Source organism: Mangifera indica, chromosome 11, assembly GCF_011075055.1.
Source record: "Mangifera indica cultivar Alphonso chromosome 11, CATAS_Mindica_2.1, whole genome shotgun sequence".
Classification (NCBI taxonomy): domain Eukaryota; kingdom Viridiplantae; phylum Streptophyta; class Magnoliopsida; order Sapindales; family Anacardiaceae; genus Mangifera; species Mangifera indica.
In genome coordinates, this window is record NC_058147.1 from 10,073,294 (window position 1) to 10,080,697 (window position 7,404).

The window sequence follows — 7,404 nt, forward strand, 5'->3', positions numbered from 1 at the left end:
CTTTATGACTAATTATTTTGAAAATAAAGAAGTTTTACAACGTTTATTATTAAAAAGTTATGTATTATGTTTGTTTTTATTTATCAAGTTGATGGTTCACTCCTCATCTCTTTTGTTTTGCAGAATAAGTTTTTTAGATTAGTTAGGAAGAGTTGAATAAAATAAACTCAAGATGAGTTGAGAGATTAAAGAGTCTTGATGTCTAGATTTTATTATTTATGAATATTGTAATTGTGGATTATTATTTATAAGACGTGATTATGTTTAATTACATTTGGGTCTATTTTGGAAAGAATAAGAATATGTTTTGCCATAGAATTATTTTTATTTAGATTAAAGTCATGGATTAAATTAGTTTTGCATTTTTGAGCGAGTTTAGAATCCAGGGTGTTACATAGTACATGCTCTTATTCCGTTGTCATGTTATGAAGTTAAGTTGTGCATGCCTCTTTGATTATATTTATTGTAGGGGAATACATCTAGAGATGGGTGTTGCACTATGTTGGTGACATCCTACTTAGTAGGAACAACAATTCCCTCCTTGATGAAATTATGAGTTAGTTTAACAATAAATTTGCCTTAAAAAAGTTTGGGACCCCTAAATTTTTCGGCTTTGAAGTTGCCAAAAATCAGGTTGGCCTTCACTTATGTTAATCTAAATATGCAAAAAATATTCTGGTCAAGGCCAACATGCAAGACTCAAAACCATGCACCACACCCTTTGGCACTGACACCAAACTCTACCTTGAAGATAGTGATAAATTTGAACACCCTTCACTATTTAGAAGCCTGATAGGAGCACTATAGTGTCTCACTCTCAACAAGCCTGATATCTCATTCTCAGTTGATAAATTAAGTTATGTTTTATAGTCTCTCACTCAATTTCAATGGAAAACCTATAAACGATTGTTGAGATACATAATGGCACCATTAATTTTGGTCTCTTCTTCAAATGAAATTCAGCTACTAAACTTGAATGTTATTCAAACTTTGATTGGTCTAGCAATATCCATGACAAGAGATCCACAATAGGGTACCGCCTGTTTCTTGGTACCAACCTCATTCAATGGTGTTTCAGGAAACAAAAGGTATTTGCCCTTAAAGCAAAATATAGGGCTCGTACACACTACCAGTGAAGTTGCCCGGACTAGAACCTTATTTACTGAACTTGTCCTTACCCTCTCAGCCCCACCAATTATTTGGTGTGATAATCAAAGTGCAAGTTCTCTGGCATCCAACCCTATTTTTCATGCTTATACAAAACATATAGAAATAGGTGTCCATTACATAAGAGACCAAGTGGCTGCCAACAATGTTAAAATCCAATTTGTTCCGACTGACCATCAAAAAACTGATATTTTAACCAAAGTCTTGCCTTCCCACAAGTTTGAATAGTTTAGAGCTGCTCTAAATGTTTCTTCTCCTGATCTTTGTCTTCATACTACACAGTCTGATCTCTGAATTTTTTTTTTTTGGTGCATGATGTCTAATTTTTTTTTTGGTGATATTGTCCTTGATTGAACTCATGGTTATGGAATTAGTCATTGATTAGCTCGCTTCCTACCTGGAATTATTGATTGATCCACTTTCTGAGTTTCTGGCTATGTAGCATAGAAACGGAAAGAGAGAAACATGGAAACATGGAAACGGAAACGTGAAAATGCATTTTTTAAAAAATATAAGAAACAGAAATATGGAGAAACTTATAAATATGAAAAATATAAGGGTTTTTTTTTTTATAAATACTAAATTTTTTATAATAAAAGTACATAAACTTGTATAATATAAAAATAAATAATAAAAAAAGAATGAGAGAAAGAATACTATAAAATAGAATCATAGAACTTATTGTAAATTGTTCTTAAGTAAATGCATGTAGATATTTAAGAAAAAAACAACAATACACACCAATCTATATGATATGTCGGGGAAGAGATGAGTAACATATCAAAAAGTAAAGAGAAGATGAATTTAATATGAGATTTAAAGACATTTTCGTTTTGAAAATACAAAATATATGTGTTTAATCGATTTCATGATTTTTCTTCTAAAATAAACGTGTTTCAAAATTTTTCAAAAATTTTGAAATGACCCGAAACGTTTCCTACAAGTTTCTGGGAGTTTCGGAAATGGAAACGTTTCCAAAACGTGGAAACACGTCCTATTGTAAGTTTTCATGCTACTTAGCTGTCTGGCATACCTACTTTAGCATTGCATTTGGATTGATTGTCTGGTATTTGTTCACTTTGCTGATTGGTTGTTCTGTATTATCTCTCTCTCTCGTGGTTATGTTTCGGCACTCTCATTGTTGATTGGTTTTCTTTATTAGTGCTGCACTTGTTGAATCTACCATGATTAAATAAATTCCTTGTTGCTCATTATTGTTCCTTCTGTGTTGTTGTTAGAGGAAATAATAACCGCTGTGAGTTTCTCTTGTCATTTTTTTTTTTTAATAACATCTTCTTCTTAATTTCCTTTACTTTTTTTTTTCTTTCTATATTTCTCTGTTCTTAAAATTGCACTGAGTGTCATTAATCCTGTGTGAACAGCAACTTTCATCAAACTTGAGCATCATTTGCCTTATGCTTGGTGTATAGATAATTTTTTTACATAATTCAATATGTATCCAAAATTAATACGCAAAATGACACCCACTGATGTGGCAGCCAACATGACAGATGTCATTTCATCTGCCACGTTGACAACTTACCACATCAGCGGAAAAATATTCTTTAAAAAAATTAATGGAATGTCTTATTTTTATAAAATAAACCCACTTTCTGAAACAACAATCACACAAATAGCAGCCAACCACGACGAAAGTAGTAGCCAACCACCATCAACCCAAACTCATGTTTAACCATAATCCACTATCATTCATCGGGACCACCGTTGGTCATCGCTTGTTGGAACCATCGTTGATTGTTGTTCTTCGAAAACTGCTTCTCCAAAAGTTGGATTTGTTACAAAGTGTGACTTCACCGGAGCCTTCATCAGAGCAACTAAGGTTGAGTTTTTTGTTATTCGTTTTTATAATTAGAGAAAGTTATCTCTGATTGATTAATTAATTGAAAAGAGAAACTTGTCTAGCAATGGGTATTGTGAAGAGAGAGTAGCTATCTTGAAATAAAGAAAATTGTGAATGTTAAACCATTAAGTGGCCGTTTGGAGTAAGACTTGGATTGGATTAATTTTTCAATACAAGATTAGACTATTTGTTTTTTTTTCAGTTCAGGAATAGGCTGGATCGAACTAAATTGGATTATTAGATTTATTATACAATTTTCCCTTTACAGTTAATTATCTTTAGAATTTTCTTTTCTTGAGAAATTACCTTTAAGAAATTTTTGTGTTTAACCTTTAATTGAAAAGAGAAAATTGAAGAAGGCAGCACTTTGTTGGGTGTAAAATCGGCTGATGTAATGCTGTGACTTTAAACTTTCATTTTTCAAGGCAGTGTATGTATCCAATTTAGGTTTTTTAAGTTAATTGGATGTGGGTTTCTTCAAACCAAAACCAAACCTTTCAAGGCAGTGCATGTATCCAATTTAGGCAGTGTGGGTTTTTTTTTGTCATCAAATTATTATTTTTTTGTTGTTCTTTATATTCTTAGGTGGTTGATGGTTGATTATCATTGATGTTATTATACTATGGTAAACTTGTCGAATGCCCCAAACACGGAGAAAATATTAAAAGCTATTTTAGCTAAAGAGAATTTGGCCATGGATGTTGATTCAGTAGACGAATACTTTGGTCTTGATATAAAGGCAAGGGGTTTCCCTCTTTCATTTTTTTAAAGTTTTCTATATATATTCTTTATCTAAAAATGAAACTTTTACTTATAAGTAAAATAAATTTGATGTTAATTATTATTTTTATTTTTAAACTTTGTGTATGTTACTGTACATAATAAATTTTTAGTTGGTTGTAAGTTTGAGACCTTACATGATTTCTACAAGCATGACAAACACCAGTTGGATTGTCATACTGATTTTGTTAATGTCAATTGCATAGGTATCGACACAGTTAAAGAAATAGTTCTTGGAAAATAGAAATCAACCTAAGGCATTTGAAATATGATAATTGCTTCTTCCCTCAGTCCTATGGTGGTGCATTATGATCTCTCATGTCTGAAATTGAAGAATGTAATATGCCTTTTGTAACTTGTCTTCATGCAGTATACTTCGCTTAAATTCATATATGTGTGCTTCAAGTTGCAATATATTTAACTAAAATTGATAATTTGTGCTAATGGTTTCAGGAATTGAAGAATGTTTATCCAGGAATTGCCCCCACCATATATATCCAGGAATTGCCCCCACCATATATATCCAGGAATTGGCACGGGTTGTATATCCCGGAGTGGCTTCCTATATATCAAATTTCAAATGCCTTAGGTTGCACAAAACATCAAATTTTGTGGTTAAGAAATCTGTATAAGAATTTATGAATCTTACCCCTTAATATTCAATTCATAATTTTGCCCTCTTAGTCAAGAACTTTACCATTATTCAATTCATTATGAGAATTGGCATAGAATTCTTAATGTGTATCCAGGATTTGTGATTAAGGAATTCTTAAGCTACCTAGTGCATTTGAAATTTGATATTTTGTAACCAGTCCAAGAGCCCTGGTAATGCAAAAATGCAGGTTCTTGGATACTCGGTCTGCCCAGTCTTACTCCATAAATTCAGGTCCCTACAGGGGTAAAATTAAATTTGTCGATGCCCATTCCAACCAAAGTTCGAACTGCCCAGATATTTTTCAGAATTGTGCTACAACAGTTACCCAACTTCTGCAAATCTCAGTCTGCAGTATACAGCTTCAGTCAGCAGATTTCTAGAATTTCTAACACTGCCCAAAAACATTCCAAGAAGATTTTGCTGGAAGAAAAAGGCCCAGATTCTACAGTTCTAGTGCAAGGATGCTGTCTCCAAAACCAGCTTTAGCCATACTCCTATACAGCTTGAAAATTCCTTATATAATATTATGATCTATGTTACTCCCTCTAGAAACAGAACCAAAATGCAACTTGGAGGCATTGGGCTGACTTGGCTGCAGTAACTTTGGTAGGACATCTAGAGATGATAATATGTTTCAAATGTAATATAGAAACATAATGCAAGAAATGAACTTTTTATTGATTTCATGTAATGAGAACCAGTTTATGGATTATATTCAATGCAAGCTTTCTTCATTGCTACATATTATAAACTTGTTCACATTACACTCAGTCCATCAAAACACATCCAGACAAGCCATAACCTGCAACTCCCTTTCAGATTCTTCAAATTCTTCAGCTAAAGAGACTTTTGCCCTTCTACTCCCTTTTTATTTGCCTCTTGTTCCATCGCAGTTTTAGACTCCTCTTGTTTGCTATCTACTACTTCTGTTTGTGGTGGACCAGGGGGCTTAGAAACTGTCACTTGCTCGTTTCCTAGGCTATCATGTGTTTGGTTAGGATAATTTATTCCTTTGATTTTTCTTCACATAAATATGAGTCTAACACAATGCAATAACAAAATGCAAAAAGAGATAACTGCTGAGATTAACAAAAATAAACTAAAAACTCATAAATACTGAAAATAAAATTACAAATCAAATTTATATAATGTTATTCTAAATATCAACCGCATGTTAAAATTTATCACATCATCAATTATAAAATCAACAAGCCGACTATAAAACATGATCCACAAAATATCCCCACTTTTATTATAATATCTACAAAAGTTTCACAGTCGGTGTTATCCCTATCATAAAGTTATCTTCCATCAATAACATGTTTATATAAAACTAAAAAACTGAGACTTAATTACACATGCACTTGGTAGATCACACCTCAAAAGAGCTCTCCTGCAATATTAAATAAAAGTAATTTGTTATTTATCATGAAACATATGAAAAATAAAAAGCAAAACAAAACACTCAATTAAATTAAAATACTAAACTTTTACTTTAATCTTTTTTAATCAATTTTTGTATACGCAATTTCTTCTCTTTTACTTTGTGGATAATTTAATCAACTTTTGATTGTTTTCTTTTGAATGGAGGACGACCCTTGCTACGAACAGCCCGTGGAGTAAGAATTTTATTGTCGCCCTCATTGGAAGTTCTATCAACAACTTTAGGATTTGTTATACTATTTGACATGTTTAAACTTTTATAAATCTTACCAACATTTTCACTTGAGATTAACTTGTTCTTCATATTAGTTATCATTTCTATCATCATATTACAATCGTCATCATTATTTGATGCCAAATCTGCAATAGTTCTTCATATCAGTTATCATTTCTACCAACTATTATAACTTTTTTTGACTTTGGTATGACACCTGTTTATGTTTTTCCTCCATCGCCTTAAAATGAACTTATCTGGTACATGAGAAATTTGCTTCTCAATTAGCACAACAATTGCATGTCGACATAATATTCCTCTAAACTCAAACATTCAACAATTGCAATGAATATCATAAGTTGATTCATCAAAGCAAACCACAAAGGTAACACAACGATGAGTCTCTCCAACCACAACATCTTCTTGTACTATAAATTCCATATAAGAATCAACCTTTTTAGAAGAAGACAACCCACAATAAATCTTAGCAGCAAGTTCTTGTTGAAATTCTTTGAATTTTGCAATGGTATATGCATCTTGTAATTGATTCTCAATTGGATAAGTGCTTATGCAAGGGATCCATGATTTGAAAGATTTAAAATCAGCCTCGCTTTCTTTTTCCACTTTATCAAGCAATGCATTTTCATATTGTTCCACAAACTGTTTTAAAGTGGTTTTTGAATTGACATAACCATCAAAGAATGAATGCATACTTTCACTGCGCTGCATGGTAGACATACCTGTCCAGAAAGTATCCTTTACAAAAGCGGGCACCCAACGTCGCCTTTCATTATATAATCCAAGTAGTCATGCATTGTTGAGAAGGTTGTGTTTATCAATGAACTTATTCCAACGTTCTTCAAACTCATCACTTGTTAACGAATCATACACAATATTTTGGAAAGAAAACTTAATATGTTCATATTCACAATAACCTCTCAATTTTTCAGGCAACTTTTTCATTATATACCATAAACACCATCTATGTCATGTATTGGGGAACACAATCTCAATTGCATTTTGCATTGCCTTGTCTTGATCAGTAATTATTGCCTTAGGCTTTTATAGTCTTGAACAAGATTCTCTAATGAATCATAAACCATTCCAGGCTCAGGCTCCCATTCCTTTTCTAAACTTCTTGTATAATCAGTTTCTTCAAAATGATTATCCTAATTCATTGATATTTAATTAGTTAGAATTAGAATAAAATAATCCTATGAAAAATGTAAAAACAAAACCTAAAAAATAAAATAAAATCATATTGATGAATAAAAAAATGATTAT

At 32.0% G+C, this 7,404-nt stretch overlaps 1 long non-coding RNA gene across 1 annotated transcript; it reads left to right on the top strand.

Moving 5' to 3' along the window:
- The first annotated feature begins 2,811 nt into the window (after positions 1-2,811).
- Positions 2,812-4,585, top strand: LOC123228547. Its single transcript, XR_006504721.1, has 2 exons — positions 2,812-3,007; positions 4,262-4,585. It is a non-coding gene; the product is annotated as an uncharacterized LOC123228547 (long non-coding RNA).
- Positions 4,586-7,404: the final 2,819 nt, after the last annotated feature.